The following is a 13,553-nucleotide window of genomic DNA, read 5'->3' as shown; positions in this document are numbered from 1 at the left end:
TTGATCAGGCAGCTAGTCGGCCGCCTTTATCTGGACATCATGCTCTGAACAGGAGAAACAGCTGATCTCTGAAGGTGAGAGCGACTCAATTATATCATCACAGGTTCGTTTATGATTTTAATGTTTGTTTAAAGTTTGATTCCTGCTGCTCAGCTGTGTAAACAGACGACCAACGGGTCTGATTGAGCAGCTAACAGTCTGCTAGCATCGTGCCACTGTTAGCTTGGCTAGCTTACACAACTGTTAGCAGGTTAGGTAACTGCCGAGTCGCCGGTCATTGTTTAGTTTGTTTTGGTGTGTTATTAAATGATAGTGTTAGCTAGTTTAGGCTGCCAGGACTTCTTTAACATGCTCACAAGCGTTTATATTGTGATGTTACACTCAGTGTCTTAGCTACACCTAGCTACTGCAGTCTAATGCCAGTGTTCAGATAATTCACTGAAGTAAAAGTACAAATACCACTCTGTAAAAATATTATAACATCTGCGTCAAAAAAGTGAGGTACGTGGAAATGTAAAGTATAACAATGTACCCTGTAACTGTTATACATGATATTATTAGATTATTATTACTTATTTTGAACTATTAAACACATTTTGAAGTAATAAAATGTCATATAAATGTATTTCGAGTACATGGAAATACTCATGTATAGTACCTTAAGATGTCACATAAGTACCGTACTTGTGTAAATCTAAGTTTCATTCGACCACTGATGCAACATGAAGGTTATGATGCTCAGTGTGTAGGTTGTGCTGCTGTTGCGTCACACAGAGAGCTGAGGGCAGCCCTCCTTTATAAACATGGGGTGGGCGAAATAATAGAAACACCTGTTAGCATACCGTTCAACAAATCAGTCAAATTGATTGTGGAATAATTAGTCTATAAAACATCAGTGTTCATCTCAATTACCCCACGTATCAGTTTAGGGCTACAATTATTCTCACTACCGGTTAATCAGATTCTTCTTCTTCTCTGCAACAGAATAGTGAAACATGTCCATCACGAGGTTTCCAGTTTTACTGAAGGTGACATTTTCAGTCCAAAGACTCAAATTGCAACAATATTAAAAAGGTAATTTAAAATGATAAAAAAGTAAATGATCAAATTGGAGAAGCTGGGAGCAGAGAAGCTTTGTTTTATATGTAAGAAAACTGACTCACTTGCTGATTTGTTGTTTTACTTCAGCTCTTAAACCAATAAGTGTGTAATCAGAATAAAATGGTTTCAACACTTTGCTCGTTCAAGATCGTAAAATGACAATAAAGTGAATCACAAAACATCTGTGTGATAACAAGAAAACTAAATAAATACAATACATCTCATCTCGTTTTTTTGGTCCATTAGTATTATTGGGTGAAATGACACCGATAGAATCAGATCTATGAATGGAGAGCTGACGTACGTACTTGTCCCTGTTTCCCAGCTCAGTGCCTGTCAGTCATGGGTCTGCGGGAGTTCTGGCACGGCTACAAAGTCTTGATTGTGATGGGAACGAGTCTGGGGCTGATCCACTGGGGCTGGTATAATCTGAAGGCAAACCCACAGCTGTACAAAGTCAGACAGGAGTACATTCCCGAGCCCGGCATCGTCGCTTACGTCTCTCCGCCTGTCGCTCCTCCGGCTGCTGCCAAGAGCAAGTAACTCAAACCGAGGTATTAAACTGTGTTTCGCCCTGCAGCACCTGCATCACCTGCAGCTGGTTACCTGTGCTCAGCTAGTCAACCACCACCACGACTCAGGTGTGTTCAGCTGCAGTGTATTCAGCTGCAGTTCCTCTTCTGTCCACCAGATGCCGCTCCAAGAAAACTCTTCATATTGAGGCAAATGGGAAAAAAACCTTAATTCTCTCCATCAATACAAATTGAATGCAGGTTTTACACAACAAGTGTAATATTGTGTTCAAACAGTGTTCACTTTGAATGTGTCTGCTGGTGATGATTGATGTTTGTGGATTTCAGAAACGTGTTTTGAGACTGAATACCTTCCACATCCACACACACTATGTAAATAACCCAAACGTCTCTGCTCCCACGGTCAGTGAAGGTGTTCACTTCCACCACGCCGAAGGCCGTGACGCATTAAATCAGCCGGCAAAAACAGCTCGGGTCCAGATGAACTTGCTGCCCGCTGTTGACCGAAAACCGTGAAACAACCATCTATAAAGCCGCTCAGGTGGACTGACGCGTAAATCAGACTCAAACATTAGCAGCGATTTAGGTTTTCTGAGCAACATCAAGTGCATGAAGTAGAGATCATGAAGTAGAGATCGTCGACTCATCATGTAAACATCAAACCAAGGATCTGTTTATTTTCAATGCGTTTCTCCATCAGGCTCATAAATACATACAAACGTGGGTCAGAGGCTTCAAAACAAATACACAGAGCAAGACACACGGGATGTTTTCTTAATAAATAAACACAAAATAAAATGCAAATAAAAAGGAATAATAAAAGAAAAGGGAATTAATGATCATCATGGTTCTGTCGCCTGTATAACTTGCTCTAATGCGAGACAAACTACATTAAACTGCAGAAGATAAAAGGAGCTCTGCATACTGTGAGGCTCCTGATCAACACTGTATTTCTCTCTGTAAGGCACCGTATCGATCTGTGAGGGACAGAGGGGAAGAGACAAGCAGGCAGCAATTAACTCAAATCATTATCACCTGCTGGTCAGCAAACAGCCACAAGATGGCGATCACAGTACTCCAGATTATAGAAACACCCAAATCCCAGAAAATAATAAATTGAGAGCACATCGTGGTCATTTGATTAAACGGAAGTAAACAATTACAAGCGTGTTTACAGAGACCTGGCTGAGGAGTTTTGGGATTAGCCGGCATTTCCCGGCTGTTTGCTGACCATCAGGTGTTAATGGATGGTTAAACGGTACTTCAATGTTTGGGCAGGTCTGTTTGTGTTCTCTGCGTGGGCTAACGTCACACATCCTTTAATTCTTATATTTCTTGCATAAACGGACGATTCAGAGAATGTATTGTCGTGAAAATTTGCCTCAGAGTCTTGGAAAAGTCTGAGTGAAAACGTGTATGAACCGTGGTACTTTAACCTGCATATAAATCCGGTTTCTGTGTCTTCTCCCCCCTGCAGAGGAGTCGGTATGAAGCCTCACAGCTGGCTCAGGAGGAACTGGCTGTGGGCCGCCGGCGGTGCGTTCGTCTCCGTCCACGTGGCCACCTGGCTGATGCAGAGAGCCATGAGGAGCGCCGTGCGCTCTGAGGCCGCACTCAAACAGAAACCTGCTGAGGAAACACCGGACTGACGCTCAGTCACCTTTTCAGACAATTCACGGACGGACAGGAAGCAGCCTGTGTTGAATACAGCGGAGGACGGAGACCAACTGACCACTGATTAACTCTGATGAACGATCCCCCGTGTCCCCTTCAGTCCGACTTAGGATATTCAATTGTGAATCATAAAACTGCAGCAAAGAAGCTGCTTTGTTCCACAGATTTTGTCTTTTTTTGTGTTTAATTTAATGGTTGGTTGAGGAGTGAGGTGTGATTCACTGTAAATCAATCAATAAACCAATAAAATGATCAAAAGTATCAATCAAATACAGAAACTAAATACATAGACACTGTCTCCTCTGTCCAACTTTATCTCTTGTGTTCGCCAGCGGACAGGAAATACAGTTTCCCTTTCCAATAAATGATTTACATTTAAATATTCTATCAACACAAACATATCTTGATGAAGCTGTAAAGTGTATTGCCAAAATATTCACTCACTTGTGTTTATGAAAGACACAATGTTAAAGATGAGTTTGGTCAATTCTATATTGTTTTTCTTCATGTCGAGACTCAAACCATGAATGTATCTGCTAACAAGTAATTCAATTCAATTTATTTTGTATTGGCTTTACAACCTGTTCACATCCTCTTGTCTCGGGACGCTCACACTGGTACGGGAAGAACTCTCCAAAAAAAACTTTAAACAGCTGATCACTGTAGGTTTTAATCTATCTACTTGTTGGGGACTACTTTCAGAGGCGGATTAATCCACATTTGGTGTATTTGTGGCAGCAGGACAATGTGTGTGAGATTTAAAATACTGAAGTCAGCTTATAAAGTGAACACCGTGTGCTTTTTAAAAAGCTGAAACAGCGTTCAGTAATATGTATTTTATGAAAGGTATTCAAGTCATTTTGATCAAATTACAGAGTGATTGCAGACTTCCAGTTGCTCTGAATCTCTTTATTCTTTTAACCACAGTAAAGATGTGAAGGAGGAGAACAATGTCCTGAGAGATCAAAGTGTGGAAAAAAACAACCTTTAGTCACCTTTTGAACTTTAGCGCAGACTCAGACCCATTTTAAAGAAGGTCTTGTGTAAGCGAGGGCCACTTAATATACTGTTTCTCTTAAGAGGGAAACGAAGCCATACGGGTTTGTTTTAAGAAATCATCAGATCGTGGACTTGGCTGAGACGAATAGCTGAAACAACTGGGATGTGACTCGTGTGTGTGTGTGTGTGGGGGGGGTTTCCTTCTCTAAAATACTCAGAAATCCACTCATGAAATTCAGCGCGTAACCTTGTTTTCTACAGATCTGTTTACACGGAGGGAGGCTGGTTCTCTGTTCTCAGCTGAGGGCTGTGGATGAATTCTAAACCTGCAATCTGATGAAGTCTCTTTGAACAAGACTCACAGTTCAGGATCTGGATCCTCTGAAGTCACACACACTTTATTTTTTAGCTCCATTGCTGGTAACACTTGTTAAATAGATAAACCATTGTGTTGTGTTCTTTAAAGAACTTTCATTCAGTTTTCATCTTGTTTGCACTTAAACACTGTTTCAACACGAGTCAGACCTGTGGCTCTGTGAGAGCGTAGTGGTCATCGTAAAGAAAACCAAAGACATGTTGACCTCATGGTGGCGCTAGACGGAAGTTATCTGGGTTCATCCATGCACCCCCGACCCAAATTGGACCAATCCATTGAGTAGATATTTGAAAACTTTAACTGGGGCGCTGGATAGAAAAGTCAAGAGGATCACCAAAGTCATTCCAAATCATCCTCTGGAGACCATGAACACCAACACCACCATCCACAGAGGCGTTCAGCCAGCCAGGCTGAACAGGGTTTTTACTAGAAAAGCAGTTTGAAGCTGATAAAACTTTTCTGTATTTGCTTTTTTTCCCCAAATCAATACCTTAACAAGGTTCCATAATTACACTGCAGGTTGTGTTTTGCTGAATCAGAATTCAATTACTCGTTCTCGCTTGCCGGCGTCCAGAGAGACAATCACAGATATCGATCATCCTCCACACCTGCAGACGTACACAAAGTGTTTGCCACACGTGGGACATGTTTTCCTAATTTCTTCCTGTTGTTTTGGGGTCAATGTATGAATGCAATGTGATCCCACACAGGAGATCCGCATGATGTTCAGCAGATTCGGCTCTACGGCCATGTTTTATTGAGCATTGTGTGATATGTTATTGGATTTCTTAAGAGTGTAAGTGGTCCTGAGACAGATTGCAAATTAAAAGATAGTAACTTTATGATAAAAGAGAAATCTCAGTGCCAGATATCTCAAAACCTCAGAATATATATACGTATACAGTATAACAACCTGCAGGGATAGATGCTACTACAGGGAAGTGAGGAAGTTATAGTTGTTATTTATACATCATAATTTGGGTGAAGTAACCCTTTGACCTGCAGATCTCCAGAAGCACCACATCAGAGACATGCAGCTCTCCTCCTGCTGCGTCTCCGGTACGTGTTTGATTGAGATAACGAACATGTGCAGGTTCCCACAAACACCCATCACTCCACAGCGCTGATATCTCCGTCTGCTCCAGGTCTGCAGGAGGCCGGAGGTCAAGGACATTAAGATACTGCGGATCCCTTCAACTCAGGACTCAGAACATATGGATGTATGTTGTGTTTGACCGGTTTTTACCGACTTAAACTGGAAAGGTTCAGCCGGTTCGCTGCGTCCAGGCCCGTTGACGTTTTCTCTCTTTCTCACGGTGGCATCCGAGCAGATAGTTTGGGTTTTATGCAGATCAATTCTCACGGTGTGGAAAATGTCTTTTGTTTTTCTGTATTTAGATAATAACTGTTGACTGACTGAAATGATCTGTTTCTCTCGTGAACCAAAAGTTCCTTTTGGACCAAACTCCTAATTCACGTCACATCAGCAGCAGTAATTAGTCTCACACGCCTCTGAGAGAGTAAACACGCCGTAAAGATCGCAGCATGTTTGCCTTTTTAATTTGATATCGATCTGTTGGTTTGGTCGAGGAGGAGGGTGCGTTTGTTTTAGTCAGGAGGACACACACACACACACACACACACACACACACACACACACACACACACACACACACACACACACACACACACACACACACACACACACACACACACAGCTGAATAATGAGCAGTTATTATGGTGCCATTTAAGAGCAGCTTTAAATCATTTTAGGTCCGGTTCTTCTTTCCTTTCCACATTCCTGCAGCTTTTCCCTTCCCTGTGGTTACATGACTTTAATATGTGTTTTTGTTATTTGGTTTTCTGATGGAGGTTTTCTTCTGATTATTAGTTGAATAAAAAGCTCAATTGAAATGCAGTTTGACCTGCATAAATGTGTTTAATTCTGTCATTTAAAATCAGTTCTTTAGCAGTTCAACTGTCCATTATAGCAACAGTCCGACATTGTTCAGAGAAGATTTAGATCAGTTTCTTCTCTGTGTCCAGTACAGATGGTCAAGGATGTGTTTAGCCTAGCTTAGCACAAAGACTGGAAGCAGTGGGAAACTGTTAGCCTAGCACAATCAAAAGAGAAGAAAACACCACCTTCTGTGGATGGGCCATATGGTCAAAATCTTCTACTTCAATATAGGTAATCTCATATCTCAATAACGATATATATCAATATATGAAATAAGAAGATGGTAAAGTTTGTATATTGCTGTATGAATTAAAAACATTACAAAGAACGCAATTGCAAATTGAACATAACAGTTTTAAGTGAAATTATAGAGAAAAAAATAATATATTTCCAGCCAAACACTGACTATGTTTACATGCATGCAAACAAAACCAGAATAATCAGATTAAGACAATAGTTTGATTTAACTACACCGGAAACAATCAATCAATTCAGATTTTTGTGAGAAATTTGAATTAGTATGTGCGTTTTATTATCAATTTAGAAAATGCTATTGTGTATCCCAATATCTGGATCTATGATTTCCTTACGATATTATTCCATTGATAGACCATAAATGATCATATTGAATTATCACCCAGCCCCACGTGTTACATGTTGTATACTGAACAGGTGTTAGAAATAGAAATGTAAAAAGGAGTGTGGTTGTGGTTGGAGCAGTGACTGGTTTGTCCTAATCCTACGTTCACGTCATGACTGGACTTGTCGATAATGCACCGATTGTACCGACTGAGCTGCTGACTTTTCGGTAATAATGCGTTTCTCAAACCACCAGACCACCCTGCTCACCGCCGGACCGAGCTTTGAGCTTATGCTCATTTTCATTTTTTGTGACTTTGATCCGGACCTTTACTATTTAACTTCCCTTTTTTCTGAACCACAGCTCATTCATAAAACCACATTCGTTCCGCCAAGACAATGCAGTTGGTGTCAAAACTCATTTACATTTCTGCTGAGAAGATGTTGGTGTGTTGTGCATATATCGTGGCTTGGCGGGGCCCCGCGGTCCGCTCTCCCACGGGGCCTTCTTCCAGGTTTCAGGATCCCAGCGGCTTGTGAGCAACACCGCAGATGTTCAACCCAAAAACCAAAGCAGAGAAACGGCATCCTAAGCAGTACTTTTCCTGTCAACACGACCTACTGGTCCGTTTGGGAACGGTGAACCAGGCTGAACTCGGAGCGGCGCATTTGCATCTTTGTTTGGAAACAACAGACCACCCAAACCGGACCGATTCGAGTCATAAGAGCGAGCGCCCAGTTTAGAAATGCCACCAAATCCTCTGGCAGCAGACTGTTTTAACAATATTGTCAGCTGCTGCTGAAGGTTTACATTGTGTTGTTCTTCATCATGTGGCTTTTGGAGGTGCACACACTTCAGAATTCAGCCATTATCTCATGAGTCAGACTGGAAACTAACGCTTGACACAAACACTCAGGTCGACACACAGCAGCATGTGGTAGTCATTACACTCCCCAAACTTCATTACACACACACACACACACACACTTATAAACACACAATCTGGGACGAGAATTCGCGGTATGTACGGCGGTCTCTGCTGTGGGTTTAGATTTAGAGTTTGATGATCTGGCTTCAGGTCAGCCGGAGTAAAACTGTAAAACACTCAAGTTTAGATTATAAAGAATTGTAATAAATCTCCATGGAGAAACTCTGTAGTTATCATTAGAAATGATGGAAACAGTGCTGGGCATAACGGAAAGATAAAACAACAAATTATTACATTAAGAATAAAAGTCTAAAGCGCCACTAGCGACCCCTAAAGGCTGCAGTGTTCATTACGGATTAAAATGTCGGACTGTTCTCGAATCCTTATCAGTCGAGGAGCCAGAAATGTCCAAAGTTTTGGACCCTGCAGCTGATAAACTCGAACCTGAAATGCATTTATTCATTTTCAAAAGAAACCCAATCTGAAAGGTTCAGTCAGACCTCCGGATCTGAAAAGTGAAGCCAATGCAGAAGTGCCTTAAACTTGAAAGTCTTCTTCAATACAGCATGATCTTCATTCATGGTCCTTTTAGAGTCAAACAGACCATAAAGCAGGGTATGCTTTAGGGCGGGGCTACGTTGTGATTCACAGGTTGCTACCAGTCTGGTACTTGTCCATAATTTTTATGTTTTGGTCGCCTACAAATTTTCAGGTCATATTAAGCTCCACCCTCTCGTGGCACTTCTGGCCAAAAACCAAGATGGCTGCGGCCAAAATGCCAATATTGAGGCTTCAAAATGTCACAGTTCCTGTAGGCCGTGTGGATTGTAACAAGTCTCCTCCTCAGGTGAAGTTATTATCGCGCCCCCCCCCCCCCTCATCCACTGTGCTGAGCTGAGTCTGGCGTATCCTCTCAGGCTGTGGTGAGGTCAGAGCCGAGGAGCCAAACATGTTTCTCTTGTTTCATTATTTTATATTTGAGTAATAATCTGCTCCACGAGAGTTGGCAGACTAAATCGATTTCCTCTTACCTCCAATGTGTTGTGTGAAGGCAGACGTCGCTTGTGATCTGAGTGAACTGACCCTTTTCAAGCTTGTGTTTGTGATGCAGTGATGCAGAACGTATGCAGGTAGAGGCGTCTGATGCAAGGAGGGTAAATATCAACTCAGCATTTCCCCAGCAGCTGTGTGTGTGTGTGTGTGTGTGTGTGTGTGTGTGTGTGTCTCTCGAGGATGTTGGAATAGGGTCGGAAAAAGGTGCACATGAACGGTGACTTCAAACGATATCACAGCATCCCTCTGTCTCTGCTGACGGGCAGACTTAATGGGGAACACTGAGTCACAATTTATGAAGCCAGATGGTTGGTGTGTGTGTGTGTGTTTCCTTGCAAACTAACTACACTTGCTGGGAGGCTACTTTGCACAACAAAGTAAAGAACTTAAAACGTGTAGATTTGAATCAGAGGCAGAACTTTTGTGCGAACCGTCTGTTTGACTTTCTTTTATAAGATATTTTAAAACTTTACACAAGTGTTTACAAGCCAACACAAGAACAGGCGAACTAAACGGTTTTAAATATCCAGAATCGTTATAATCAACACATGTCTGAAGACGCAGCTAGCAGCTTTACTGAAGCACAGTTTCTGTTGTGTTGTAGATTTTTGTCCACTGTCATTGGTACTTTATCCTGCGACTACATCTTTGAACGTTTCCTTTTGTATGCCGCTGACTTTTGAAGCTACAATTTCTGTTTGAGGCCTTTAAAGGCTAAAGTATGGAAGCTCTATATATGACGTTTGTGTGGTGTTGCGTAGTGATTGGTTTGTTTATCTTTTAAATTCAAACTCTAAACACAGGAATGAAAGAAAATCTGAGATTCTGTTACGTGAGTAATTAAAGTACACATGAGTAGTGGAGACAGAGATGGTGAATTAATGCTACTCCGACGTGTAAGTGCACATACTTCATGCCACACCTGACAATTTCCAGGAATGCTGTGTGGTTTGAATGTCCTCGATAATATTGCTCATATTATCGTCTTGTTTTAATTATCAATACTTGAAGATACCGTACTCTAAGACATTTAAACTCCTTCCCCTTTTTATTTATCGAAACGAAGAAGTCAGAGTTCTCAAATGTTGAATGTCGTCTGAACTTTGTCTCAACAGAATATTAAGTCTTAAACTGGCAAAATTCTAAGAAAACAAGATTCTGATATTCTCTACTAGAAAAAACCAGCATGTAGAAGGAATAAGTGTTCATCCGCTGTGGGAGGCTTTTCTTAGAGAACGAGCGTCTTTGTGCAGACTTCTTCTCTTTTTTGTCTCTGTTTGCAGATTTGATTGTGAGAAATTGAGTCAAGATGTTGGCCCTTCCTTTTTTTTTAAACACAGTGGACAGAAACGGCGCAAAGAGAACAAGAGAGGGACAATAAAACATGTCAGGAATCATGATGGGATCCTGAATCACTGTTGTTTCATTCACTCTGTGTTCAGCCTCAGGGAGTTGACGTCAGTCCCTTTCCCCTCGCCGTCTCCAGACTCCTACAGTTCCCACAACTGTTTCTGCACAGCTGAGTCATACCGCCACACACACACACACACACACACACACACACACACACACACACACACACACACACACACACACTTAAACCACACCCCTTACAGGGCAATTTGTAAAAACACTGAGTTCTTAAATTACAACATCCATAACAACCAGACTGGAGTTGAACTTTGAATCGATCCTCTCGGGGTTGAAACCTTACAGCTCCACATCTGTTTACATTATTAGTGCAAGTTGGTCACAGCGGGCATTGAACCCCCAACCTCTTGGCAGTGTTAGTGCCTTGCTCCACAGAGACTTGTTGCATCAACCCTGCTCTCCGTCGAGTGTAATGTCTCCATTGAAATGAAGCGTCTGGCGGCTCCGTCCCTCTCCGCGTTACGTCCGACATAAAGGCTGACTCGGGTTTCTCTGGGTGGATTAGTGGAACGATGTGGAGGCGGGCAGGCGTTTGGTGAGCCTAACGATCACGTTAGCTCTGCTTTGCCAACAGCTTTGAAGCAGCGAGAGTGCAGAGGTTCAGATTTCATGACTCGGACCATTAAAATCACCCCAAAGAAAAAACCAAGGGACTCTGGACTGAGTTTGGTGGCTGTGGAGCTTGTCTTGAACAAGAGCATAAACACGAGGAGGAGCTCTGTGTGTTTTTATGCTGTGTGGTGAAGACAGTAGGGTCTAACCATGATGGGCTTTGAGTGCCAAGAGCTACTGATATCTGGTGTTTTGTGCCAGATTCTGTATTAAACCATTGTGTTCAGCTCAAATGATGTTGAACCGTTGCAGAGCAAAGTGTCTCGACTCTCCTGGTTTCCATGAAATCTTCTGTAGAGGTTCGTGCATGTTTGCAGAAGACTGAGTGCAGATGACTGCTGATGATTTTGGTGACCTCTGACCTTTCCTCTACTGCTGGCAAGCCTTTTAGATCAGCTAAACTCTCTGTATGTTGGTCATTTGGGGTTTAATGAACAGGGTTTGGTTCTGTTCGGGATCCATTTCAAGGTTTTAACTCCAACTCTATAGTTCACACCGCAGCCTCGTGAGAAACATTAGCGGGGAACTTGTTTTTGTTAAAAGGACATTATCAGCTCATTCGCTGCTGTATTTTAATTGAACTAATTAAATGCTTACTGTGATGGATTATCTATCTGGAACATGTTTCCAGTTTGCCAGTTAAATGACGTGAAACCAGCCGCTGCCTTGACTAAACTAAATTGGCTAAAACCTGCAAAAAAAGAGTTTAAATGTGTCAACAGAGTAAAAACTAAAACGTTTTTTTTTCCTCTGAATTAGATTTTTTTTTCTCAGAAGTGTAGAAAGAGAGAGACAGTCGGGAGTCTGAGTGGAAGTTGTGGTCTGGACCATAATGGCGGGGCGAGAGGAGGGGGGAGGGGAGGAGGGGAGGAGGGGAGGAGGGAAGATTGGCATCACGTAGTAACTCAGAGTATATGAAAACACACAGCGGCCGCATGAAACCCGGCTCTGATCCACTGACGGTGACTTTCTTTGCTTATCAGCGTCTCATTTGGATTCCCATCAGCCTCTGTTTTGACAATCACAAAGTTTGCAGAACTTCAGAAGAATGCACATAAACACAGCCTTCCGCTCTGGATCGACCACACTGGAGCCGTTTGGAGGAGCAGGGTTGTGGTTCCCCTCGCTCCGTTTGTTCCGATGAAAGTTTGGGTATCGGGGCAGAAATTCCTGCAGGAAAAGCAATTATTGAAAACGTCCCATGTTGTTTATTTGTGAGGGACCGTCTTTGGTGCTGCGTGCGGATCTTTATAAACGCTCTCACATGTCTGCAGAGGACAGTGTGTGATGGACATGAAGGCCAGAAGACGGCTGGATAGACGGAGACAAAGTGACTTCTGTTCTCCGCCTCCGATAAACACCTCGATGAGGCTGGAGGGCTGTCTGGGTCAAAAGAGCAACAAACTGAAGCCTTTAACCACATCAACCGAACACATGCAGGAAATTATGGATGAGACTCTTTCTTTTTTTCAATAGGGAATCCAAATGTCTGGAAGGATGTATTGTTACAGTACTACAGTGAAATACTGTGTTTGTGTGTTCAGATTTCAATAAGATTTTGGGTAAAAAGCATTTGATCAAATCTAAATCCAGTCAAATATACTCTTTAATCAGAACACAGACAAGAGATTTTTTTAGTTTAGCTTTCAACATTTTTAAAGTAAAGTTGTGAAATTATGAAAAATAACTTCAGTTATAAAAACATCATAGTATAGCATGTCATAAAATAATCATGGTATGTCCTTAAAATGACGTAAAAGTCAAAACATTTTGCATAGTTCATCATTAAATGGCACGAGCATCGTTTCTATCAAACTGGCAGGATCAATTGAAGTTATTGGTTCTTTCTGAGATACTTCAAAATACTTAGAAAATATAACTTTTCCCCCAAAAAAGAACAATTCATTGTTGCCAGTAACAAACAGATTTTTATTTCTCAAGGTCCAAAAAAAACAAACACTGAAGTGAAATGTACGAGAAACACACATTTGATTTATTCTTCCATCATAAACTAAAAGGGGCCGACGACTGAAATCAAACACGGTTTCACAGCCGGACTTTGTCTTCTAATCACCGACAGGCGACATGTCACGATGTTCTCGTTGAACTCTCTTCAAGTACTTCCTTAAAAAGGTTCCCTGTGGAGGAGACGTCAAGTTTTCACTTTACAAGAAAACTCCACAGGACTCCTTTTAATTACGCAGGTTTGATCTTTCAGATTGTTACGAAAACAAGACCCAAATTCTGTTCATTTTCTTCTTTTTTTCACACTGTACAAAATGTACAATTACCAAAAAAAAAAAAA

The 13,553-nt window shown here is 41.7% G+C and overlaps 1 long non-coding RNA gene across 1 annotated transcript; it reads left to right on the top strand.

Annotated features, from left to right (window-relative positions):
* Nucleotides 1–22: 22 nt before the first annotated feature.
* Nucleotides 23–4,030, top strand: LOC306695564. The gene is made up of 3 exons (XR_013767080.1): nt 23–74; nt 1,427–1,655; nt 3,112–4,030. It is a non-coding gene; the product is annotated as an uncharacterized lncRNA (long non-coding RNA).
* Nucleotides 4,031–13,553: the final 9,523 nt, after the last annotated feature.

Source organism: Pholis gunnellus (genome assembly GCF_910591455.1).
Source record: "Pholis gunnellus genome assembly, chromosome: 5".
In the NCBI taxonomy this organism is placed as follows: Eukaryota; Metazoa; Chordata; class Actinopteri; order Perciformes; family Pholidae; genus Pholis; species Pholis gunnellus.
This window is presented reverse-complemented; position numbering and strand designations above follow the sequence as displayed.